Raw genomic sequence first — 26,907 nt, 5'->3', positions numbered from 1 at the left:
TGCCAAGGAATTAAAAGTTATCAGCAGAGATTTTTTTTTTTAAGATTTTATTTATTTATCAGAGAGAGAGAGGGGAGAGAGTGAGCACAGGCAGACAGAATGGCAGGCAGAGGCAGAGGGAGAAGCAGGCTCCCCGCCGAGCAAGGAGCCCGATGTGGGACTCGATCCCAGGACGCTGGGATCATGACCTGAGCCGAAGGCAGCTGCTTAACCAACTGAGCCACCCAGGCATCCCTCAGCAGAGCTTTAATATCAAGTTACAATAATACATGATGTTCTCAGTCAAAACCTTTAGAGGCAACACCTAAAGAAAAATCGGGTGCTAACAATCTCAATTTCATTTGCTTTTTTAGGATTGATTTATTTATTTACTCATCTGAGAGAGAGAACGCGCGCACGAGAGAGAGAAGCAGACTCCCTGCTGAGCAGGTAGCTCAATGCGGGGCTTGATCCTGGGCCCCTGGGATCATGACCGGAGCCAAAGGCAGATGCTTAACGGACTGAGCCACCCAGGCTCCTTGTTTGCTTTTCATTTGCTTTTAATGTTCATACTTCAGCTTCTCAGGGATGAGGAGCATTTTTCTGAAACGTTAAAAGTGGTCACGACTGTCATTTTTCCATACAGATAGAAGGTTATATAAGAAAGAGCTTCTTCATAAATGTTTCCAGAAGACCAACAAAATCTGGGTTATCCATGAATTTACAAGTGACAGTCCTAGTCTTTTAAATGTTTGGACACTCAGCACAGGTAGCACCTTACCTTAGATGAAGTCTACCCCACTAGATCCCACCGTCCTGTAGGTCTGGGCCCAGCATAGGGCTCTGCACAGGGAAGATACTCAGGAATGTCTGCTGGAAACTCAAGTCAACTTAGCTCCTGGAATGGGAACTGTAGCCTCTGCTTAGGGAGGTGTGGGTTTGTTTGTTTGTTTGTTTGTTTGTTGATGAAAGATGGAGGGGAGCAGAGGGAGGGAGAGACAGAATCTCAAGCAGACTCCCGCTGAACACAGAGCTGGACATGGGGCTTGATCTCACAACCTTGATATCCTGAGCTGAACCGAAATCAAGAGTCGGATGCTTAACTGACTGATCATCCAGGCACCCCAGGAAGTATACTTTTTATTTTTATTTTTGTTTTGTTTGTTTGTTTGGGGTTTTTTTGTTCTGTTTTGTTTTTTGAGGTATACTTTTTAAAAGTAAGAGCACACTCATCTGGGTCTGGGGAATGAGCCCTAAGTCTAATCTCTGCAATTAACTGAAGTTTCACTCTCCTCATGGAAATGCTTTACTCTAGATTTTTTTTTTTTTTAAGATTTTGTTTATCTATTTGACAAAGAGAGAGAGCATAGCAAGGGAAGCTGTAGAAGAAGAGGGAGAAGCAGGCTTGCCACCAAAAAGGCAGGGAGCCCGATGCGGGGCTCAATCCCAGAACCCCAGGATCATGACCTGAGCCAAAGGCAGACACTCAACCTTCTGAGCCACCCAGGCGCCCCTTTACACTAGGTTGTTATTAAAAATGTAATATTAAAACTGAACGGTCCCTAAGGTTAATTCCGCACTATCATTCTGATTCTAAGTAGGAAATAACAAGACTCCTCCTTTTTTATTGGAGTATTAACTTCGAAGTCAATCAAGAAGCTTCCCTTTGATGATCTATGTGCTCTTACTCTGAGCAACATGAACTTGGTTACTAATCTGGATTTGCTAACTGTGGTTTTCTGTGTAGATGCGAGAGTGAGAGATGGGGAAAACCAAAAGTCATTGTTTCTGGCTTGGTGAAGGGAACACTAGAGCAAGAGGTCAAAAGCTGGAGATTCCAGCTGGGCTCTATGCTTGTGCTCAGACAAGCCATAAGCATGGAGAAGTGCGATCATTTAGACGGGGGAAGAGTACTAGCTCACTAGGTGGCTGTGGATACGAAATAGGATCACGCCCCCAGAGGGCTTCCAAACCGCAACACACCATCCACATCTAGGTGGTATCGTTACTTGTTACAAATCTGCCAAGACTGTTTTTCAACAAACTCTGAAATGTTGAAAGAAAAAGCCAATGCTTTTGTGAAGGGTTAAAATTAAACTTCTCCTTTGTTTTCTGCTCAGATCAGATACCCTGTGGAAGAGATAGCAAGATCATGACTTAGCAGTTACGATCCAGGGCGCCGGGGTGGCTCAATGGGTTAAGCCGCTGCCTTCAGCTCAGGTCCTGATCCCAGGATCCAGGGACCGAGTCCGGCACAGGCTCTCTGCTTCAGTAGGGAAGCAGAGAAGCCCCCCCGACCCCGCTGCCTGCCTCTCTGCCTACTTGTGCTTTCTGCCTGTCAAATAAATAAATAAAATCTAAAAAAAAAAAAAAGTTACGATCCAAGCCCCACCTGGCTCTCCCGTGGTTCCACCACTGACCTCCCTGAGCTAACATCTGTCCCCTGCCCTTCCTACTCCTTGTTTGTCATTACAAACAGCTTCTTGCAGTGATGAGAAACTCCACTACCGGGGAATGATAAACTGAGACACTTCAGGCATGGCTTTCTGAACTTCAGGTCGGGCTGGGCAGACCCCCTCCGGCCGTTCCTGTAAGCCGTGGGCGCGGGCTTCCCCAGGCAGTGGTGGGGAAGCCCGCGCTGGTGCCGCACTGCACAGGGACGCTCACAGCAAAGGCGACTGCAGGCCACTGAGGACCCAGACGTCCACGTCACTGCACAGCAGAAGTGAGAGGCTTGGACTGGAAGCTGTTATTGACTCCTTATTCTTTGTCCGAGTTACAGGAGTCACTTGTTTTCTTTGTAAAAGCAGGTTTTATGTACTTCCTCTTCATTCCTTCAACCTGCTAGAATTTTAAAAGCTGGCAGTATCATCTTTTAAAGGCAAGACTATTTTTTTCCCATTTGATGAGATAAAATGCAAAATCAACAGCTCTTTTGGTTTATTTTAAGTTATACAAAATAAAGTATATTTTCTTCACCCCAAATGCACTTTTTTCCCCTGGGGTATATTTTAGTCTGCTACTGTATAGATGTTAGCTTCTTGAGGTTGCCAACACAGTTAACTTCTGATTATCACAGCTTCACTTAAAATTCATTTTTGAGTGCCTACTGTGTTCCAAAGTGCAGTGTTAGATAGCAGCTTTCAAAAATTTGAGTTTGCTTTTTTTAATACATAGAGTTTTAGCCATTCTTCTCTCAGGGCTAAGCTAAAATCAACATCAATTTGCTTTCCCTAAACATACACCTCAGAATCAGGGGAGCTGACTCAAGTTGGGGCAGTCCACAGAGAAGTTAAAGTACAAGTAATTTCTTGTGGATAGTCTACACATATTTAAACACCCTCCCTGCCTATTCTTACTGTCACACTGAAAAACCAATTCAGAGTCACAAACCGAAAAACCAAGGGTTGTCTATGAACCTAAAGTATTCCTAGGCCAAATACGCAACTATAAATCATGGAAGGTAAAATTCTTCTTCACTTTTTTGCAACTGCCTAAAAATACACTAGAAGTAGGTACGTGAGAAAGACAACTATTTTACATAACACGTAAATTACATTTTTACCAGTGGCTCAACTCCTCTCCTTCCCAATAAAAATCTGACTTCTAACTAATAGAACAATTCTTTCATGGTGGTTTTGTCTCTTCCAGTTAACAACACAAAAGAACTGTAATCATTCATTCTCTCAATTTTATGTTGCTTTCAGAGGCCAAATGAAAAACAGGATCATCTTGTTAGTAAATCTTTCCAATTACACTGGGGAGTGTAGACTTACATGAGATATTTCCAAAAGGCTCTCTCTCTGAGGGAAGGGAGTAGGTTACCTTAGCGTCAAAGAGTTCCCAAATGCATCGAGACTGTATCTGATTTTAATGCACAGATGTCTTGACTGGGTGGGGGGGGGGGGCTCGTAAATCATCATCTCCACACATTTTAGAAGGGAGAGGAAGTAACAGAATAGAACAGTTAACGATTACTAAAGAACTTACTTAAAATAGTGGAAAGAGAGACAAAACCGTGTTTAAAAGGCCTGAATATCATTTCCATCACTTGTTCACTTTTTAATTCTCTGGACTTTTCAGTTAGCTCATTTCTAAAACAGGACTAAGTCCAGTTCTCCGGCTCACCACACAGGTTTTTTGTTAGGCTTATGTGTGCAAATTCAAGGATAAATACCTTCCACACTGTTTCAAAGGGCTATCCAGTATTCCTGACATTAACAAATTTCCCTGCATTGCGTTTACTCAAGTGTGGCTGAAGGTGACCAAAGCCAGGGACAGGCCTTCAACAGTTCTGCCAGCTGAGAATCTCTAAAGTGGGTCCACTATCACCACTGCACGGGGTGACGTCAGGCTGTTGTTTACAGGAGAAGAAAGGCTGCCAATTTCCACTGAGCAGAAGACCGCAGTGGCCAGCCTTCTTCAGCTGCTTGTGAGCAAGAATGGACTCTTTATGTGTGGCATGTGTGTACATGCAACAGTTCACATGGGGGCGGGGGGAGATACACCGAGACACGGAAACTGCTTTGTATATGTGCGCCAGCGCACACTGTGGGTCTTGGGTTTTCACTAAGACGACGAAGCAAAATTGATCAAAATGCAACTTTCACTTTTGTCACTCTGAAGGAAAAAAAAAATGTCTCTCCCAGAAACTTCGTTTGATTTTTGTAAGGTATTTTTAAAGCAGAACCGTCAACTCTTCTAATTTAACAGACTCAAGTGTGACAAACATCACTAACAAAGAATTATGGAAGATATATTTCAAAGCACAAAATACATTCAGATTGCAGTAACCAAGTTTTATAGGAATGGCTTCATTTTTGCAGTGGCTGGAGTTCCTTCCTCCTATATAAGTTCAGGAAGTACTCACTCAAGTATTAACATACACCAAATGAATCCACTTTGGGGAGATATTTTGTTAAGTTTATTACTATAAAGAAAAAAAAAGTCTGGCTTATTAACATATGCCCATTCATGAAATTTCCTGGCAGAAAGCAACCTTATATTAAATCAAATTCAGAAGGGCAAAAGAAAATAGGGACTGCATTCATTATATTCTTCCTTCAACTATCCATCACTTCTGGGATAGGAGTCAAATCAGGGATAAGATGGCAACAGATCATGTTTATAACTGGCACTGAAACTTTACTTCAGACAATAAATCTAGTGTATATCTTAACATCTGAACACTGAAGAAGAGACATGGGAAATATTTTTGGTACCTGAAAATGTATTTTCTTTGGTCCTGCTGTCAGTATAGCTGAAAAGAAGAGAAACTACGGTTCAGTAACAAATGAAGCCGAGGACGCATTCTGAGTTCTGTTCTTGGCTCTGCTGCTGGTTATCGTATAATGCTGGGTCAACTACCTAGCCAAAGCAAGCCTCAGTCTCAGTATCTGAGCATTGGGGACGATAATAGCAAATATTCATTTCCAATTTTTAGGAAAACATAAAAGAAAAGAAGTTACCTTGCAAAAAGTCTTGTGTAACATTACAATACACGACAGGAACTGGAAAATAATAGAAACACGGTCTGGGAATCCAGCCTGATATTGGCCAACTCCTTTGAGAGCTGGGGAGGAAAACGTGCTAAACAAGTAGGAAGTGTTATTAGCACTTCTTTCATTTTATAGTTAGACATAACAGTAGCATGAAAAATATGGCACCAGTTCAACTTTTTCAGGGCCAGTTCTAGCAAGTAATATTGGCCACATATTCTTAAACACACCAAGAAACCTGAAAGGCCATCCTTGGTCTCCTTCTTAACATAGAATGATTTTTTAAAAACGGGGGGGTGGAGAATTACAAAATTCTGTAGAAAAATATGGAAATAGGTTTAGATTGTACTTGAAAATGCCTGTCACCGGCTTCATTCCTTCATGTGGTAAAGAATATATGAACACACAAGTCAATGATGGTGTGAAACAATGATAAAATGGTCGCACACAGGAACATTAATAGTCTGACAGTCACAGGTGTTTTACAATTACTAGTATTTTAGTGGCTGAACTGAGCAGTGATTACAGCAGAGCTTCACATATCCTGAACCAGTTTAAAGTTCATGGACTTTATTTTTAAAAGAAATAAAACGACGTAAAAAGTAGCACAGTCCATTGATAAGGCAACCAGCAAGAGGAAGAGTGAAAGAAACCAAACTGATAGTCATCCTCATACCTAATGTTTTCCCCTACCTAACTAACTTAAAACCTTAAAATCAACTATCTGGGATTTTACTTTTGTTGTCTGGCCCTGTCAAATAGACAGGATCACGAAAAAGCACACTGAGAAAATGAAGGCATATGAAGAGTAGACAGTTACAACTGGACTGACCAAGTGCCTGAGTTTCCACTCAACACGCCATGCTCTGACTGCTAGAGTCCAGCATACCAAAACATCATCCCTTGTGTGGGACAATATTTAGAAAAGTTGTAAATATGTGCTTGCTGTACATCTGCTTCACAAACTGCCTCGTTGGGAGGACAAAGGGTTCCAAGGACTCACTACACTAATGCTCACAGGTGACTACTGAGTCATTTCAACTTCGAAGACACACCTAATAAAAGAAAACTCAGTTCCATCTTATAACTGATGGAACAGGACAGAACTTCTCTTTGCCAAGAATTTCTCAAAAAAAAAAAAAAAGAATTTCTTGCTAGTCATAAACATGTCTCTTTTCTTCTTACCACATAACAGTGCACTAAGTTTGTACTAATACCTGCATCTAATATTCAAAAGTTAAGGAATAAATATTCCAAAGTATATATACCAAAGTATTCCTCAGGTAAGAAGGAGGGATATTGCTAGCTGGAATGTCAACCACTTGGACCAAAAATCAAATGAAAGTCTTGCGAAAAGAGTTATTCTCACCCGACTATGGCTACAAGTGTACAAATGGCTATTAGAAGATGAAGCAGAATAAGCAAACGAAAGCCTTCCACTTATTTTAGGAAATGGCAAATACAATTTAAAAAAAAAAAAAACAAACACCTTCTTATTCATCAATTATTCAAAAAAAAATGTCACAGTTTCTGCAAAGGAAGTGAAACTTAGGTCACCAGAACAGTTGCCAGAGGCCATATGAAATGATTAGTAGATCACACAGATGAACAAAAAGTAGTGGCAAAGAGCACCTTTCCTTCATCACCCCCAACATTGATTCTTTGCCCATCTCCCTATCTAGTCATCACATGAGAGCAAAACATTAATTTGAAAAAAAAAAAAGAGGGGCAAATGTGTGGCTCAGTGGGTTAAGTCTCTGCCTTTGGCTCAGGCCATGGTCTCAGGGTCCTGGGATCGAGCCCCTCATTGGGCTCTCTGCTCAGCAGGGAGCCTGCTTCCTCCTCTCTCTCTCTGCCTGCCTCTCTGCCTACTTGTGATCTCTGCCCATCAAATAAATAAATAAAATCTTTTAATAAATTAACAAATTAAAAATTAAAAGACTGGTCAAATGCCTTTATGTCTCTATTGCTGATCCTAAATTAGCCCAAATAGAAAATGCTTCATCATATTGCTCTTACTGTACATAAGTATTTCAAAGAACAAACCCAAAAATTCACAACCCATGTCCACACAGCGCACTCACCACTTGGTAGTCACTATGTTAGCGATAACATGTGACAGGAGCCACAGTGTGATTTGACCATGTCAAGAAGACAGGAGTGTCCCTGTACTACCAGGTTTTCATGCTCAGTTGGGAGAAAGACGTGCTGCACCACCAGGAGAGTCCATGACTTGGTTCATAATAAATCCAAATGTATGGCTAATTACAGATAAATTTTCTGACAATCAAGTTTTCCAATCATAACACAATTCCGATACTCTCAAATGACACTTTGCTTTTGTCCAGCTATTATTTTTTTTTAAAAAATCACTTCTCAAAACTCAAGTTGACCATAAATATCCCCAAACACTTCATGACTTGGTCACATAGCATACAGTTAAAGATGTATAAACTGAATGGCACAATGCTCATTGTGGCAGAATGGACTGAAAGCCCTAAACTTTCCACGGCAATAAGTCTTCCAGAAATAATAACAAAAATGATTCTCCAGTATAATCTCTTTTCCAAATAACTTCTAAAAGCCACGGTAAATATATTATTCTTAGCTGGTCAAAAATCTTTCATTGATCATGCTGTGATTTTCAAAATAAGAACTGCATACGAAAAGTGAGAACAATAAATGACCTGAAGCAAAAGCAGTTTGCCCTTAGAATCTATTCCACAGAACTTTAGAGCCTGCACATAAGAAGCCCCAAGACAAAATACAGAAATCATAAAATCGAGAAACAAAGACAAAGCTCCAGCAATTACTCTATCATTAAAGTCCTCAGTAAAAAGAGGCAATTAACGCACTGCTCCCCAACCCACTATCACTTAGATTTTTGCTCTGTTCTCTCAAGAAGCACAGTTGAAACATTTCTCAGTAGGGAATTATAAAAGTTGAGTCAATCCCAACTGTTTAGCCTTGATTGATTTTTACGTGCCTGATTGAGTGTCTGAAGACAGTAATACATGCTGATCCAACTACTAATTCCGGCAATTAGGATGGCCAACTGTATAGCTATGAACAAATGTTTCCTAACGCATGTCTCTTCATATTATGGCAAAGCCAGCCTTATTCTAGTTAGGAAATTAAATTTTAGTTTGAGCTTTTGGATCTCGATCTTTGCTTTCTTTTCATTTCTTTTTTTAACACTGGGTAGTGGAAATAAAAATAAAACTGGGTATTAGATGGGAAACAACAGCCATTTCACTTTTCATTTTAGCCTCTGAGCTACTGGTAGCAAACCTTAACTAAACAGTAAAAGCATTTGTTACACAGCAAAGGGAATCCTGTCCACAAGACTTTCCGGCAAGGTACTAAAATTAAAAATCTGCCTAAACTAAACCAATTTTCATAAGTTATAATCATATGTCATCCTTTTTTAAAGTAACCAGCAGCAGTCTGAGGAAATGCAATAGAAATCTCAAACTTTTTTTTCCAAAACTCTAGCACTTTTAACTAAAGCTATAGCCACAGCATCCCTTATCTGGCTTCTTTAACAAAATTATAATTCATTTCAGAGTTCTGCTTTGATTGTGCTGCTTCATAATGAAACATTTATAGAACCTTCATTTGAGATGTATAAAAGCATCAACACACACTCAAGTAGTTCCTTTAAAAAATATCCCTCTGGGGGTGCCTATTAGGCATCCGACTCTGGGTTTTCACTCAGGTCCTGTCCTAGGATCATGGGCTTGAGCCCCACATTGGGCGCACACTCAGCATGGAGTCTACTTGGAATTCTCTTTCCCCTCCCTCTGCCCCTCCTGCCCTCACACATGTGCTCTCCTTCTCTTTCTCTCTGAAATAAATACATCAATCAATCAATCAAAATAGAAAATATCCCTCTAGCTGAAATGATTCATGCCAGCAGAAGTTTAAATTATGGAGGGAACCACTCAAAATCTGACCATTTTCAGCATTCATAGAGCCTACCAAATCAACAGATACCTCATCAACAAAATTAAAGACAAAGTGAAAAAACTGTAACAGAAAAAAGATAAGCCAAGGTTCAGCATCTTCCAGGTCGGGAGAGACACTGGACTTGTCAGTTCAATTTTCTCGCCATGGAGGTTAGCAGGAATTCAGTATTTTACTTGAGGGGTCAAGAAGGAGCAATAACTTCCCTTTAAGAGTGATCCCATCACTTAGGAAGGACATTCAAAAACATGGTGATGACCTTCCCGTGTGACTTGGTTGTAATAATTTTGCAGAATTTCACAGGTGTTTCAGAAGTGCCTTAGAGATTCCATAGGGAGAAAAATATGACAATCCTTCTCTACGTATTTTGAAAAGGACATGCCTGAACAAAGACCCTCCAGTGTTCACACATACTGGAAAACAAGATTTTGGAAGATGACTTTCTCACAGTGGGTGAAAGAAGGTTCAAGACAAGACCATCAAAAAAAAAAAGAGAGAGAGAGAGAGAGAGAGAGAGAGAGATTTGCTGGTAAACAAGACACAATTCTTTTTAGAAAGTAAGCTCTGAAGAAGTCAGAGTAGCTAAACTATGATGATAAGCCTAGATTTTCCCAAGATATCAAAGATCTTATCTATCCTGGACAAATAAGACACTATATTTCAAATATAGCATTTTATTTTGCTGACTTTTTCACAGGTCATGGTGCATTTATTTTAATAAAAGGGGAAAACCTATCTCAACCATGTTGTTTTTATGGATAGTGACATTAAAGAGATTTTGGTTCACATTTGATCTAGATCTTGATAAATATGTACTACCACTGACAGTTTCCCTTCCCTGGTGCTGCAGTAATATAAAGTGAAGCTGAAATACATAAGAAAAAATAAGATGGGCCAAAAGAGGTTAATGGAGGTATCTGACCAATCTGCAAAGTTCACATAAAATGTTCTGCCTTACATGCTGAGGTGAGAGGACACACAAGAGACCAGTTAAGGGAGAGTCACTTATAATGTGTTTACTAGTATGTAGTGTGGCAGTGTCAAAGGAAGACAGAATTTCTTGTAAGATGAAAATGGGAGAAATAAAACAGAAACTAGCATTATTACCATCAGCTTTGTGTCTACTGCTTTACCTATTTTATGTCAGTTGACAATCATATAAGTATATCTCATTGTTCCTATTTTACAGAAAAGAAAACTGAGGCTTGGAGGAGTAAGGAACATTGTTAGTGGTATACCCAATGTCCATTCCTCCCTCCTTCTCCCTAAGGAAACCCCAATCCAAGACACTGGTCTAGAAGTGAGCAGAGATGTCCAATCAGACAGAAAGACTGACAGTCCACACCTGTGGGGGTGGTTTCTGACTTCCTCTGAATCCCATAATGTATGGAGGTGAACTAGCTTGAGGAAGGAGCCCAAAGCGGAAGTTGGAAGTGGTAAGGAGTCTGGCATAGCGGGAACATGCTGTAAGAACCTAAACCACAGAACTGACCAACTCCAGAGCCTGTCCCACCTCTGGATTTCTTGTGAAATAATTAATATCCTGATCACTTCAGTGAGCTTGAAGGTGGCTTCTGACAGCTTTCTAACTGATACAAAAATTTTATTTCTCCAAGGTCACCAGCAGTAAGTGGCTGAGCAAGTACCTGAACCAACATCGTTCTGGCTTGAAACTGGGTATTTTCCACTAAACTTCACTGTGGCACAAACTCTGGTAATATCTGTTTTTTCTCATGACATGATCATGGATGTGAGAGCTGGGAAGGATCTTACCTCACCATTCATTAGGAAAATGCATTTATCTCATCAAAACATTTTAAGCAAACACAGAGAAAAACAAAATCCCTAGCAAGAATTCACAGAATTTCATATTCTGAAGAATTTCTCCTTTCATATGCATTTAATTTTTAGGAGGATCTGAATTCATAGGCCTTTAATAAATGGAATTTTAATAAATGCTCCTAAAGAGCATTCTCAGTTATTATTAATTTTCTTAGGTGTGATAATGGTATTGTGGTTATGTAGGAGAATGTCTTTATTCCCAGGAGATGCATACTGAAGCATTTAATGGTAAAGAGTCATGACATCTAAAACCTATTTTCACGGGGCGCCTGGGTGGCTCAGTGGGTTAAGCCGCTGCCTTCGGCTCAGGTCATGATCTCAGGGTCCTGGGATCGAGTCCCGCATCGGGCTCTCTGCTCAGCAGGGAGCCTGCTTCCTCCTCTCTCTCTCTCTGCCTGCCTCTCTGCCTACTTGTGATCTCTCTCTGTCAAATAAATAAATAAATAAATCTTTAAAAAAAATAAAATAAAATAAAACCTATTTTCACATGGTACAATAAAGTATATAAGTAGAGAAAAAAGAGAGAGTGAGCCATAAAGTAAATACAGTAAAAGGTTAATAATTACTGAGTCTAGATGGAATATGGGTGTTTGTTGACATTCTTCCAAGTTCTCTATGTCTGAAAGTTTTGCAGTAGAAAGTCTGCGTGTGGGGGAATGTGGTATGGGAAATAGAGTGCATGTACACTAGAATAATCTAGGGACTTAAAAAACACTTAAATGAAGGCCTCACCCCAGCATTGTGGCCTGGGCAAAAGTAATCCTAATGTGTACACTGGCATGGTAGAAAGAGCCAGAACTTTGAATTCACAACTCTGATGGCCCCAATCCTGTAAAGACAACTTTAAAAATTTTTCTAGATTTTTTTTTTAAGATTTTATTTATTTATTTGTCAGAGAGAGAGCAACAGCACAGAGAGCTGCAGGCAGAACAGGCAGAGCAGGCAGAGGGAGAAGCAAGCTCCCCACTGAGCAGGGAGCCCCATGTGGGACTCGATCCCAGGATCCTGGGATCATGACCTGAGCCAAAGGCAGACGCTTAACCAACTAAGCCACCCAGGCATCCCACCATTTAACCTCTTTTAAGGAAAAGAAGGTCTTACCAAACTCATGTTCTTTACTTTATGCCAAGGATGAGTCATAACCTGTTAAACTATAAGGAAAGGAGGATTTCTTGAAAAATACACAACTCCAATTCTCTAAATTCAAATGTGTGCAATTTACTTAAAGATACTCCAGTGAGCCTTACATATAGAGAAAAGCTCTCTAAGGTCCCATATCTAAATTTCAGCTGCGCATAGGTTTCCTTAGTTCTATTTGTCTTTCTTAAAATATATGTGTCTGGAGTATGGGATAGAGGTGAATAAATGGTAGATTAAAGAGAGAAATAAAAAACAAATGACAAACTTTAAAATATATTTCTTATAATAGGGATTTTATCTTAAAATATACCTTATGACTTAAGTGGCTTTTTAAAAAGTTTTATTGATATCCAATAAATGCACAGATTTAAAATGTATAATCTGATAAGTTTTGACATATGTATATATCCCTGAAACCATCATAGCAATCAAGATAATGAATATAACCATCTTAGGCAGCCTTTTTAATCAAATAGATGTGTGATGGCTCTTGCCGAGATATAGTCTTCAGGAAAAGAAATTCTTTTTTTTTCTTCAAAGATTGTATTTATTTTTATTTGTCAGAGAGAGAGAGAGCACAAGCAGGGGGAGCGGCAGGCAGAGGGAGAAGTAGGCTCCCTGCTCAGCCTATGCGGGGCTCAATCCCAGGGTCCTGGGATCATGACCTGAGCCGAAGGCAGATGCTCAACTGACTGAGCCACATGGGTGTCCCCAGAAAAAGAAACTCTTGATAGAAATTGTTACTTTAAAAAACAACAACAATAACAACAATAAAGAAATCTATACAGAAGTGTCCAAATACTTTCATCAACAGATAAAATAGACATTGATGCTTTATATTTTTTCCCTTTAATTTAAATCTAAGAAACAAGCATTTGATGTGTTATTCTATCTTAGATTCATGTCCAAGTAAACAAACAAATGTACTCTAAAAACAAAGAGATTCTTCATATTTTCAAATATCCAGGGAAATGAAAACAAAAGCCACAGGCACACAGCATTATGTTTGAGAATTTAAATACACATATTGAGAATTTTGACTAATTCTGAAGCAAAACAATTTAGAAAGATTACATCTACATATTACAGCAATACATACAGACTTCCTAAATTTGGCATATTAGGCCCAGAACATGCTAATCTTACAGGCAGGGCTGCTCCAGGCAAACTAAGGAAGAGCACATCTCCAGTAATGGCCAAAAGTCTCAGTCCACCCTTTTTCCTCCCCTCTCCGTGTTTCTTCCACTTTTCAGGAAACTCCCCTGGTACATACGGTCCTCATTAATATATCAGTCTTCCCAAACCTATGGAAGATTTTGGCCTCAAGAACCTAAACCATACCAACGGTGTCTATATATATTTTCCATTCTCGGGCACAGTTTCTGCTTCCTACAGGCACTGCTAGTGAATGAAAGCAATGGCTAGGATGTGGGCTCCACTCCCTCTCCTTTCCCTTCCTTGCTGAGCAGGTGCAATAGCTAGAAAGAGGACTGCACTGTCCTTAGGGGCCTAAGCACAAAGAAAACCTGCTAACTGTCTCTACCCCAACTGAACAGGAAAGATGGAGTCCCATGAAGGCCAACCAGGGCCTCCAGAAGGCAAGTCCTTTGGACCTAGAACTAAGCTTACTACTGCAGCCCTCAGGAGACTTCCCATCAACCTAAACCCCATATTGCCTAATACAAGGGAGTTAATGTTCATGTGGGGATCTTTTCTCTCCCCAAACAGACTGTGAACACCATTATGAACAGGTGCCACGTCTTATTGGTCTCTGATACTCCCAAGCACTTGGGACGTGTATCAAATATTTATGAATAAAAACTTTTAAATAATTATATATCATATCATGCTATTTGTACTGAAAAAACACTTAGATATATCTACTTTAATGTCTGAGGTAGAAATGTATACTAAGGGTTTTATTTGTTTAAGAAATTACATGGTTTGGTGCTCGCTTCGGCAGCACATATACTAAAATTGGAACGATACAGAGAAGATTAGCATGGCCCCTGCACAAGGATGACACGCAAATTCGTGAAGCGTTCCATATTTTTTGTAACAAATGTAACTTTCAAAATAAACTAGCACAACCAGAAAAAAAAAAAAAAAAAGAAATTACATGGTTTGATTTTTTTTGTTTTTTTTTTTTTTTAAAGATTTTATTTATTTATTTGACAGACAGAGATCACAAGTAGGCAGAGAGGCAGGCAGAGAGAGAGGAAGGGAAGCAGGCTCCCTGCCGAGCAGAGAGCCCGATGTGGGGCTTGATCCCAGGACCCTGGGATCATGACCTGCTGAAGGCAGAGGCTTAACCCATGGAGCCACCCAGGCACCCCAAGAAATTACATTTTGACAATCACAGAAACGAAAAATTAGTTCTTTATGTACACTAGACAGAGCAAACTGAAGATTTTCTTGTTAATTGTGCAATATAGCTGAGATGACTACATTTCCATTGTGTAATTTTCAGCATTACACATTTTTTTCAGACTTTGTCACAAAGAAAACAAAGCAAAGGAAGAAAACATCCTTACAAGTGTAAGAAGGGGCTCCTGGGTGGTTTAGTCAGTTAACCATCTGCCTTCAGCTCAGGTCACGATCTGGGGTGCTGGGATTGAGCCCTGCATAGGGCTCCCTGTTTCGCAGGGAGACTGCTTCTTCCTTTCCCTCTGCCCCTCCATGCTGCTCATGCGGGTCCTCCCTCTCTCTCAAATAAATAAACAAATAAATCTTTAAAATAAATAAATAAAAGTATAAATATAGAAAACCAAGGAGAAATTTCAAACCCTAACCAGTGGTAAGTTTCCCAGGGTTCATAAATGAGGATGATTTCCAGATTTCTAGTGGAAACATCTAGCAACATTATAGGTGTTTAATATTTCAACTCAAACACAAATGATAATTGTCCATTTAAATGGAGTTTTGTTTTAGGAGTTGGGATTCCTTTTACACCAAGTTGGAGGACATAAAATCCATACGAAGAAATCTTCCCTTTTTTTTTTTTCAGAATAGTACACAATGTTTAGTTATGACTACTCTGTATAGTAAATAATAAGCTCTATACATACCACAGTGGTTTGGAATGTAATTTCTACAAGGACAGGAATATTTGTCCCTTTTCTCCACTGCTATAATATATGTACCTAGTAAGAACAGCTGGTACATAGTAAGTGTTCAGTAAATATCTGTGGAATAAACTGAATAAATGAATGAATGGAGATAAGGAATGGGATAAAGTATTCAAAAAAAAAGCAAAGAAAAGAAAAAGAATAAAAGGTCAAACTTTTCTGAGGCATAGGTTTCACAAAGTACAATTTCTGGAAAAATCCCTTATTTAATCAACTCTAAAATGCAGTTTATCTAATCTTATATTTGGATTGTTAAAATTAAAAAGTAACAATGGACTGTTATCTAACTCAAAAGGAGGAGTCATTTTCTTTAATCAAATTGAAAGGTTTTCTAGTACTGATGTCTGAATAATGTCAGATGTTTAGGGAAACTATTAAACATTCTCTCCAAATCAATGGATTCAGGTCCTTAGGAAACTTTCTACTCAAAGGATTTTTATGTAAATCTCTTTTGTATAAAAATCCATATTCATTTTCATACCCTTTGATTTTCTGGGTGAAAAGAACCCTTAAAATCAAAACAAAAGTTAACTCAAAGGGATACATTTCATTTGAGTTGAAGCCATGGAAGACAATAAAGCTGATGGTTACTTCACCAGGAACCATTAATCATTCAACAATGGTGAACCCTGGAAAACCTCACAGTGGACATGGTCTGATGTTCTGTCTGGTTTTAAGGAATTAACAACAAAACAAAACAAAGGAGCTGCTCTTCCTGTCTAACGTGATGTTCTCAGGCCAGCCACCCCCAGCGTGGTCAGGTGGCTATGGTCATTGCTGAGACAGTTCCAGAGCTCACCAGCACCCCTGGACGCGGAGCAAAAGGAGGACAACAAAGCTGGGATGCTGGAGATGTTTCAAGGTAATGTGCACAGAAAAAATGCTGTGGGTATTCCCCAATAAAAGAGATTAACAGAAAACGCAGTAAATAATAAATATGTCAGAGTTTTCCCTTTTCGCCACCTCATATAAGCTTGGTTGCAGGTTTACAAAATAGCCACTGAAGTGTTGTGTAGCTAAGATGACCAGAGAGCTCATCTGTTGAGATAAAGCAAAGCAAATTTTCTATACAGAAAATTTTATATTTTTCTTCAGTTTCATGAAAGCAGAATAAACTAAATGAAGACCCTTACTTCATACCTTATATAGAGGCAAAGGCAAAAAAGTGCTTAAGAAAAAACCTGCTGTGATTGAGAGAAAAGAAACCAACGCAAAAAGAAGATGGGCGCAAATAAGAAAGATGCTGCATTAAAAGAAAGACAAACTCCTAGAAACACTAAGAAAACTGAAAACAATTGTAGGACAAAAGGACGCGGGTTGTGAAAAACAGATCAAATTTTAAAAAAGGATGGATGGTTTTGATCCTTTTATTTAATATGTTAAAAGTAAACATTCACTACTATAGAGTTATATATACCACCACACAAAATTATAAACATCAATGTAGACTTTAAGTTCAAAAGGTAAGAAGAAATCTGATCATTCCAAGTTTCTATCAGTAGGAAACTGAACAATAAGAACAAAAGGACAATATATTTTTAAAAAGTTGCTTTCTGCTTAGCAACCTTGCATTTGAGGATCACTGTTCCCTATGTTTAATATTAAATGGGATAAATAATATTTCTCATATGTCCCACTTATCTTGATAGGTTTTACTCTGAGTACATTGGAATTTCATTTCCACTTTTAAAAAAAGTGAGTAACATTATGAGGTTGTAAAAACTCTCCTCTAACAACCAGAGAGAGGAAAAGCTAAATACAAAGAAACTTACATAATGTGCTAACTCTGGGCTTTTGACTTTTAAAGACAGCTAAATCACTTTCAGGGACAAAAGGGGAAAAAAAAACTATTTGCTTAGCACACAGCCTTTCTACATGTGTCTTCACTCACTTTCCTAAATAAAAATTAGCTGGAATAAATAAAAACCTCCAAGCCACTAAACATATTCTGAAATGTGCACATTTCACTGCATTCGAGGTACAAAATAAATGAGCATACAGCCAACTAATCCTTTTGAAATTTAAAAGTAAATGATGTGATTAATTTTTCTCTTTTGAATATACTTCTAATGGAATCTGATATATCGAACACTTTTTTCCTGCAATGCATGAGGTTTTACAAGCTTTAACTTAATGAGTTATCTCCTCAATACATACATTGTTCTTCAACATCAACATCTGCTATAACTCAGGATACACCAAAATTCAGTGTTAACATTAATATTTCATTCAATTAAACCAAAGTTCCTTGTCTCTTTAAAAGGTACCTTATATATTCTTGTGAACACACCAGTAAGAAGTCTCTTCAAATATGAAGTTAAAAGGAAAAATGCCCTTCAGACAAAAGATCTAAAAGGTTACAATTTTTAAAGAATGATAAAAAAAAAAATCCATTTCTAAATGCTAATGTGTATTTTGTATTTGCTTGCATTTTGTCCTTCTCCAATGCTTTTAAAAAGCACTTACAACCCCTACAACATACTCTCAGAGTGAGGGCAGCGTAACTGCCTTCCCTCTTCCCACTGAAAGGGTAAGAACATGGAGAGCAGTGGAAGTGAAGTGTAAGGTTCAAGGTCACGTGCCAATCAGTAGCACTGCTCAGCCTAGAACTCCATGGACCTCAATTCTAAGTTTGTCAGTAGATAATGCATCTATTATTTTCCTCTTCTTTTGATCACTAACAGATTACACAGTTACCCATTTTCTTAAGGTTAGAAGACAAGGATATAAATCATAAGTCCTAGAAGTTATTTCTATCCCTCTCTCCTCTTCTTTCCACAGTTCTTCACCAGAAACATTGTTTTAAAAGTTGGAGACATCATATACATCTGTAAAATACCAATAAATATTCCAATGCCTTCACAAAAATGTCAAGGGAAAGAGATATGAGCTACAGAAACAACGTCATGTTAAAATGTGTCAAGTGAAAAATAAGCAACTTTCCATCTCACAGAACAGACACTGAAGTGTAGTTTCTAAGCCCCTAAGTTAGCATTTTTAAGTTTCATTTGATTTTGGCTGCTTTAAAAGTGCAGGGATAAAAAAAGGGGGGGGGGCAAGTTGGGGTGCCTGGGTGACTTAGTGGGTTAAAGCCTCTGCCTTTGGTTCAGGTCAAGATCCCAGGGTCCTAGGATCAAGCCCCGCACTGCGCTCTCTGCTCTGAAGTGAGCCTGCTCCCCCCACCTATCTCTCTCTCTCTCTGCCTGCCTCTCTGCCTACTTGGGATCTCTGTCTGTCAAATAAATAAATAAAAATCTTTTTTTTTTTTAAAAAAGGGCAAGTTTACTAATTAATTGTTTTAGCCAATAAAAATTCAATATATTCAACTAAATTAGGTAACTGATGATTCAGTTAAACAAAGGATTATGTATATAAAAATATCCACAGTGTAGTAGATAGTTCACATATATGAAACACTGTACACTTCTGAGCAGATCAGTATTCAGGTTTCTTTGCTGAGGATATCTCTTTCATGAAAGCCATTTCTTGCATTTTATCACTTCAGAGGGCACAGTAATTAACTGCATTTTATTGACAAGTAAAACAGAATGATTCTATAAATGAAGCAGTTGGTAGGCCCCATCAATTTTGCTTATTTAAAAAAAATATATTCCCTAATTGTATAATGCCTTTTAAGTATGCAGTTAACTTTAAAGTTTAAATGTTTTACTCACTAATTACATATACTGCCTTTATGATTCCTATTACACAATTTACTGTTTCAAAAGTCAATTATTTATTTATTTTTAAAGATTTTATTTATTTATTTATTTGTTTGTTTGAGAGAGAAAAAGCAGGAGTAGTGAGGAGGGGCAGAGGCAGAGGGAAAGGAAGAAGCAGACTCCCCACTTAGCAGGGAGCCCCAACACAGGACTCCATCCTAGGACCCTGGGATCATGACCTGAGCCAAAGACAGACACTCAACCGCCCAGGTGCCCCAAAAGTTAGTTATTTAAAGACTGCTCAAGAAAATGAGTTTCACTCTTGAATGGAAAGAGAAAGATTTGGTCCTTAAGGAAATGATACTGCTTTATTTTCACAGTGTGAGTATGATAAATTCTCTTTAATATTATTAATTCTGAAGTCAATAACAAGATCATATCATCATTTGGGACATTCAAAATATAATTTGTATAATTCATATTAATTATAATAACATCCAACTTAGTGACAGAAAGTTTGGGAGACACAAAGTCTTACAATAAAACATGGACATGTCAGATAACAAAGAAAGATACTCAATATGCACTTTTTAGACTATTTTAAGTTTAATTTTCAAAATGAAAATATGTTCTTACTAAAACATAAGTTATACTGTAATTCCCCTCATTTATTCTATTTACAAAAATAGTTATTGAGAATATAAAAATTCAATTCTGCAATACAAATAATAGTATTCTCCACACTATCACTATCACTTATGTCACTCAACCACTCATAAACAACTTGAGAATAATAGTATTTAATTTATTATACAGAATTCATTAAGCTTCTTTATGTACCCAGCACTCTGCTAGGCACTAGAGATTAATTTACAGATGCAACACTATTCTTACCCTCAAAGAGCTTTCTGTTTAGTAGAGTAGAAAATCACAGTTAACAGCAAACGTGTGATAAGTACCATTATAATAGAGGTATATACATTCTGTTATGCAAATTTACTTTTTTTTTTTAGATTATTTATTTATTTATTTGACAGAGAGAAATCACAAGTAGGCAGAGAGGCAGGCAGAGAGAGAGAGGAGGAAGCAGGCTCCCCGCTGAGCAGAGAGCCCGATGCGGGACTCGATCCCAGGACCCTGAGATCATGACCGGAGCCGAAGGCAGTGGCTTTACCCACTGAGGCACCCAGGCGCCCCCTGTTATGCAAATTTAAATGAAAGATGAAGGACTCAACTCATCCAATGACTAAATTTCAGAGAGACTCACATAAACTCCAGTTTAAAAGTATAAATCTAACAAAACATCATGCATAATGGTAAGAATTCTGCTTATTTCATTGACAGCAATAAATCTTTATCTTTACCAAAAATTTACTTCTAAAAAAATATAGCCAACCATGTTTCAAGATATGCAAGGAACAATAGGGAAATAAATTCAAAAAGATGTATCAAACACTAATCAAGATCTTTGCATATATTAACTCATTCTAACCTCACAATAACCATCTGAAGCAAATGCTGCTATTATACCCATTTTACAGATGAGGAATCTTTCAAGTTAACTTGACCAAGGTCACAAAGAGAACAAGAGGAAATTCTGGGACTTGAACCTAAAGAGTCTAGTCCTGAAGGCCACACTTATAATCACTACATGAGATATTCTCTCTAGATGGTGATGATGATGGGACAGCTAATACCCAATGCTCTGTGACACGCACTCTCTTATTTACCTTTACAGCAACCCTCTGAGGAAAAATCATCCTTACCACTTGAAGGAGAAAACCAGCACAGGCCAGGGCTGAAACTTGCCCAAAGTCAGACAGCCATCAAGGGTAGGTGGCAAGATTTAAACTAGGCAGCAGGGCTCCACTGTACTATAAGGCCTCTCATTGATTCAGTCTTAGATTCATGAAAAAGGCCACAAGAAAAAATGTATTAAACAATTCCAAAAGGCTCTGTATAAGTCTTCCTGAAACACTTTGCAAGGTTTGGGGGCTTATGACAAGCATTTCCTTACGATAGCATTTACATTTGAGTCAACATTACTACTTTGGGTTGATCATAAACACATTTCTGCTCTTTAAAAAGAAATCTTTCTGTAGAAACTTGGCAGATTTCAGAACAGGAACAGTCTATTCTTTAAAATTAAATTTAGTAACAACTTATTCTGGTTAGTCTGAAAGAGAAGGAGAGAATGAACTACTCAGAGGCCTTTCCTGTACTTTAATGTTTCAAAACATGTTTGGTTTGGCCTAATTTGAATCTTGTGGACAACTAGACCAGTACTTGATTCAAAAAGAGTACTACCATTTTTAATAGGCTGAATTCTCACAAGTGACCTCAGAAGCCAATTCAGAGTAACTATTTCTCATAATTTCTCCTTTTATCTCAAATTAAATATTAAAGATGCATAAGGCAAATATTAAAGATCCATATACTCATAAAGCATATATGGGCAGCAGGTACGTGTACCTTTGAGTCACCCAACACCAAGAAACCAAATCCAATTTTACAAAATTCTGTAACATGACATTGCTTAAGAGCAATGAAGTATACAAAAAATGGATATCAAAAGAAAAAAATCCGTATTTATCCTTAACACATCCCACTGTGCCCAGGGACTGAGAGATTAAAAATTCTGTGTGGTAATGCCTCGCTTGAAAAGAGGTGAGATAAAGATGAAGTGTCAACCTGGATTTCCACCTTACCTTGCTTTCCTCCAACAGGTTCAAAGACTTCATAGTCTTTAACACTGAATTCATATTTTTTTTTTCAAAAGGGAACCCATAAAACTATTTTAAAATAAAAATACTAAGCCATGCCACTAGGCAACCTGTCTTCCTTTGCTCTAATCCCCACACATTCAAATTAGAAATATCTTTTGCTTTGCCTTTATTAAATAAAAGTTTAACTTTGATTTAGAGTAAAATGTACCCATTAGACGTTTTACACTTTTTGCAGGTCATAGAGTCTATTAGATCCCATCGCTGACTATTACCGCTCACTTAGCATCCTAAAAACAGAAAACATGCCAATGCCGCGCATTTTATAAGCGTTATAATGCCCCGATGGTGGAAGTCTGGCAATACCTAGAAATACAGCAAAGCTGGTGAATAAGGAGTCGAGGGGCGGAGGGAAGAGGGAGCAAGGAGGGAGCGAGGGAGGGAGGCAGTCGCCACCTCAAATCCACGCCGGACCAGGAACCTCCTGCCACAACGTGACCCCAGCCCTCCCCAAAGTGGACCGGCTACATTTTTCCAGATCCCCCCAAAACCCAAGACGGTACTCACCCTTCTGCGAAGAAGTCGGCACCGGGTCCAGCTCCGAGACGGGTCCGGGTGGCAGCGAGGGAGGGGATGTCTGGGCTGTGGGCGGGGGGTGTCGGTGCGTCACTCGAGTGCAGGACGGTGAGTTCGAGGGGTGGGAGCGGAGAGGAGCAAGGCAATCAAGTCACCGCCGAAAAAGGAGGAGGGGAAACGGGGGTGGGGGTGGAGAGCCCCTTCCCTAAAATAAACCAACCTGCCCCTGCGACCCCCTGCCCCAGGGAGGGAAAATAAATCAGGGGAAATAATAGACTGACAAATAAATCTCTAAAACGACGAGGAGCGAGGAACAGACTTTAATTTAAAGGGGGGGAAATTGAGCGAGGGCTGGAGGGGAGATAGAGAGAAGTGGCTCTGGATCTATCCCATGCCTTTGCAGTCCCCAAGCAGAGGAGGCTGGCAGAGGGGAAGTTGCCGCGGCTCCTGAGGAGAGGGAGGAGGAGGAGGAGGAGGAGGTTACACCGTAACAAGTACAGACAGACAGCCATGGATCAGAGGGGCGCTGCGAGCAGGGGCGGCCGCGGCGGGGCGAGCGGCGGCGGCGGCAGCACCCCCTGCTCGACTCGCTCAAGACATTTAATTGGATTGATGGGTTGTGCAGTGACTCACAGACTTTACAGAGTCGTACAGCAGTCCCCGCCCAGCTGGACAGGGGAGATGCGGAGGGGACGGGCGGGGAAAGGGGGCCGAGGAAGAGCCGGGAGGGGAGGAGGCGACTGAGAGGGCGAGGCGTTGGGGGGGCGGGGAGCGGAGCGGAGCGAGTGGCGAATGGCGAATCCCGCCGCTCCGACGGGCGTGGGAGTCGGCCAATCACAGCGCGGCTCCATAGGCGGCTGGCTTCGCCCCTGGCCCAATGAGTCTTCTAAGGACACTGCCGCGAACGGGGCGGGGGAAGTGGAGTGGGGGGTGGGGAGAGGTGGGTGGACGTTGAAGCGGGGGGTGGAGGGAAAGATGAGGCGCCGGAGACCGGCGGAGTCACTCTGCCCTCCTAGCGCCAGAAGTGCGCTTTCCGCCAATCCGAAGACTGTGTGGGGGTGATGGACGCAAGCGTGTGACCAATGAGGAGGAGAGGTGCCGCCCCGAGCCAGAGGGGAAGGAGTGGGCGGGCCAACGCCTTCCCCTCCCGCCCGCCGGGTTCGGGTCAGTCACGCAAATAACCGTGTGAGGGCTGGGGCCGCGCGGGGGAAGGGGGGATGGCGGAGGGGCAGCGCTGCTGGCGGCGTGACAGCGACGGGGACTGGCTGTGCTACCGACTCCGCACCGGCAGGAGGAGGCGGCGGCGGAGGCTGGCTCCTTACTCAGCTTGCAGGCTGCTGCTGCTCTGCCTGTGCCTTGCGCTGCTGGGGTGCCCCTGCGGCCAAACCCCACTCCCGAGGGGCAACCAAATTTGAAGTGAATCAGATCCAAACTTTGCCCCATATCCCTGAAGTGCCCACTCTAAGAGACAACTCCTTGTGACGTCCTGCTGTGCCCTGGGATCGGAGGAAGCTGGAAACGAAGGGACCCGAGGCTTGGCGATGGCATTAGCCTCTTTGCTTGCCTCTTTTCTGGGGAAGTCAGGGTAGGGTGTGGACAGGTTGCAACAGCTCCCGCTTACATACCATTTCTTTATTGAGCTTCTGGAAAAGGCCCTTCTTAACCTGGCAGGAACCAAGCTGTATGGGCTTCGCCTTCTAAATATGTGTATGTGCCTTACCTTTCCTCACGCACTACTCTTTCTCCCTCTTCTCTGCCCACCCTCCTTACTTGGTACCCTGATGGCAATGCTAGGGAGCGCTCACTGCCAGATCTTCTCACTGCTCATTCCCAGGAGCTATGGCTTCCCCCCCCCCCGCCCCCCATTTCTTGCCTACTGTCCAGTAATCATTTTACAGACCTTAACAATTTCCATGCACTTTTACTTGGAAGTAACTTTAATTACCAGTAAACCTGACTAAAGATGCTCACAAAAGCAGACCCTGGCAAAAACCCACTTTCTTTCCTACAAGGTGCATTTCAAGGCACTATATGAAATTTACAGTTGCTTCCTACCAAGAAACAAGGAAAAATAAATTATTGCATACCTACAAAAAGATTTTCAAATCCACTTAGAATACCCGATACCTTTTTTCCATAGACAAGTCAACTAGAGAGACCCGAAAGTTGATTTAGGGTCTTGAAGTGAGCAAGATAAGTTTTTTTCATAATTATGAGATTAAAAACTACAGTGGTCTGAAATTCAGAGAACAGATAATAAGCGAACACAAAGGCTTACTCTAGCCATATTGAGACTTTCGTTATTGTCGTTTTAAGGTACTGATCCTTTCCCTGAGCCCTGTGATACTCGGCTTGACACCTTTTACCTCTTCTCTGTCTGATTTTAGCCCTACTCCATGACTTCACCTTTTTTTTTTTTCATGATTTTATTTGTTTTTCAGACAGACAGAGAGGGAACCCGCAGGGAGAGTGGCAGGCACAGGAAGAGGGAGAAGCAGGCTCCCTGCTGAGCTAGGAGCAGAATGTGGGACTCAATCCCAGGATCCCAGGATCATGACCTGAGCCAAAGGCTGGTGTTTACTCGACTGAGCCAATGAGGCATCCCATCAGCTTGTAGTCTTGAGTCCTGGTTAAAGTGTTATCTTATACACTGTATTAATAGCAACAGAAGAAGATTTTGAGTCTAGACTTACACTATGATCTTTCAGAGGATCTCCAAATGCCCAGGTATAGCATCCTGTGGCAGAAGTTGCCCCCTTATTCCCTTATTGGCATGTCTTTAGTCTCTACATTATATCATTTTCTAATTCTGTGCTCTCTCAATTCCAGTATTTCTGAAATGGTTGTTCAAGGCCCACCCAGATTCCTGGGTCTGCATTCAGACCTATTGAATCATCATTTCTGTAGGTGGAACCTGGGCATCTGCTTTTTTAATAAATACCCCATGTGACTTGAATAAATATTAAAATATCAAAATAAGCATTTGATTTGAGAACGCCTATTTATTCCTTCCTTTTGAAAATTTGAGCATCTGTATTTTTTTCTTATTTTCCTCTCTCACACATACCTATTTCCTTTCTCCTATATATTTCCAAGCTCTTATTTTTATGATCACTTCCCTTTCTACATTTCTTAAACACAAGTCTGTATTATACACTGGCAGGGTGATCCCTGAAAAAGAGAATGAAGCTGGCAAATTGTCTTTCATAAATATCATAGGCATACCTTATAACCATAACACTTAAAAGTATAGAGAAGTCAGATAATTTTATAAGCTTAAAAAATCATCAGTTAATGTTATATAATGAACCTAGGATATTTGTGAGATTTTCTAGTTTATACTTTCAAAGTGCACAAAAATAGAATTTTCATATTTCATATTTTGAATTTTTTAATTCTGCCACACAAAAAAATATATTTTTAAAAGATTTTATTTATTATTTGGCAGAGAGAGACACAGGGAGATAGGGAACAGAAGCAGGGGGAGTGGGAGAGGGAGAGCAGGCTTCCCGCTGAGCAGAGAGCCCAATTCGGGGCTCCATCCCAGGACAGACACTTAACAGCAGAGGCACCCAGGTGCCCCCCCCCCAAAATACTGTTATCGTAATTGTTCTTCCAACCAGTGGAGTGGAACTAATGTTGTACTAAGAAGTGTGATGATCACCAAAAACAAACAAACAATCAAACTATGTGCGATTTTTTGTTGCCTCAGACCTAAATCAGAGGTTCAAAATTATGCACATGCAACATTTAAATAGGAACCTGGAGGGGGAAGCCTGGGTGGCTCAGTGGGTTAAGCGGCTGCTTTTGGCTCAGGTCATGATCCCAGGCTCCTGTGATTGAGTCCGCCACTGGGCTCCTTTCTCAGCGGGGAGCCTATTTCTCTCTCTGCCTCTGCCTGCCTCTCTGCCTACTTGTGATCTCTCTCTCTCTCTGACAAATAAATAAATAAATCTTATAAATAAATAGGAACCTGGGGAAAGTCTAGGAAAACTTTAAGTGTGTTTGTCACAGATTAGCAGGATTTAGTTCTTTTTTTTTTTTTTTTTAGATTTTATTTATTTATTTGACAGAGAGAGATCACAAGTAGGCAGAGAGGCAGACGGGGGGCGGGGGGCGGGAAGCAGGCTCCCCACCGAGCAGAGAGCCTGATGTGGGGCTCTATTCCAGGACCCTGAGATCATGCCCTGAGCTGAAGGCAGATGCTTTAACCCACTGAGCAACCCAGGTGCCCCTTTAGTTCATTTTTATCTTGTTTTCCTTTTCCTTACTTATTTTACTTTCTAATCTGTTATGATTTAGAGTCACATGTATAATTTTTAGAACCTAAAATAAAAAGTATATGAGCAGGGATGCCTGGGTGGCTCCATCGGTTAAGTGCCTACCTTCAGCT

The 26,907-nt window shown here is 40.3% G+C and overlaps 1 protein-coding gene across 1 annotated transcript in view; it reads right to left on the bottom strand.

Annotated features, from left to right (window-relative positions):
* SERTAD2 (SERTA domain containing 2) overlaps positions 1-23,282 on the bottom strand; it is a 117,902-nt gene extending 94,620 nt beyond the window's left edge. The window contains exon 1 of the mRNA XM_082746702.1: positions 22,506-23,282. The gene's annotated coding sequence lies outside the window, so the exon portion shown is untranslated. The remainder of the gene's footprint in view (positions 1-22,505) is intronic.
* Positions 23,283-26,907: the final 3,625 nt, after the last annotated feature.

This window comes from Mustela nivalis, assembly GCF_964662115.1.
Source record: "Mustela nivalis genome assembly, chromosome: 8".
Taxonomy (NCBI): Eukaryota; Metazoa; Chordata; class Mammalia; order Carnivora; family Mustelidae; genus Mustela; species Mustela nivalis.
The sequence above is the reverse complement of the archived record's forward strand: the minus strand, read 5'-3'. Positions and strand labels throughout refer to the sequence as shown.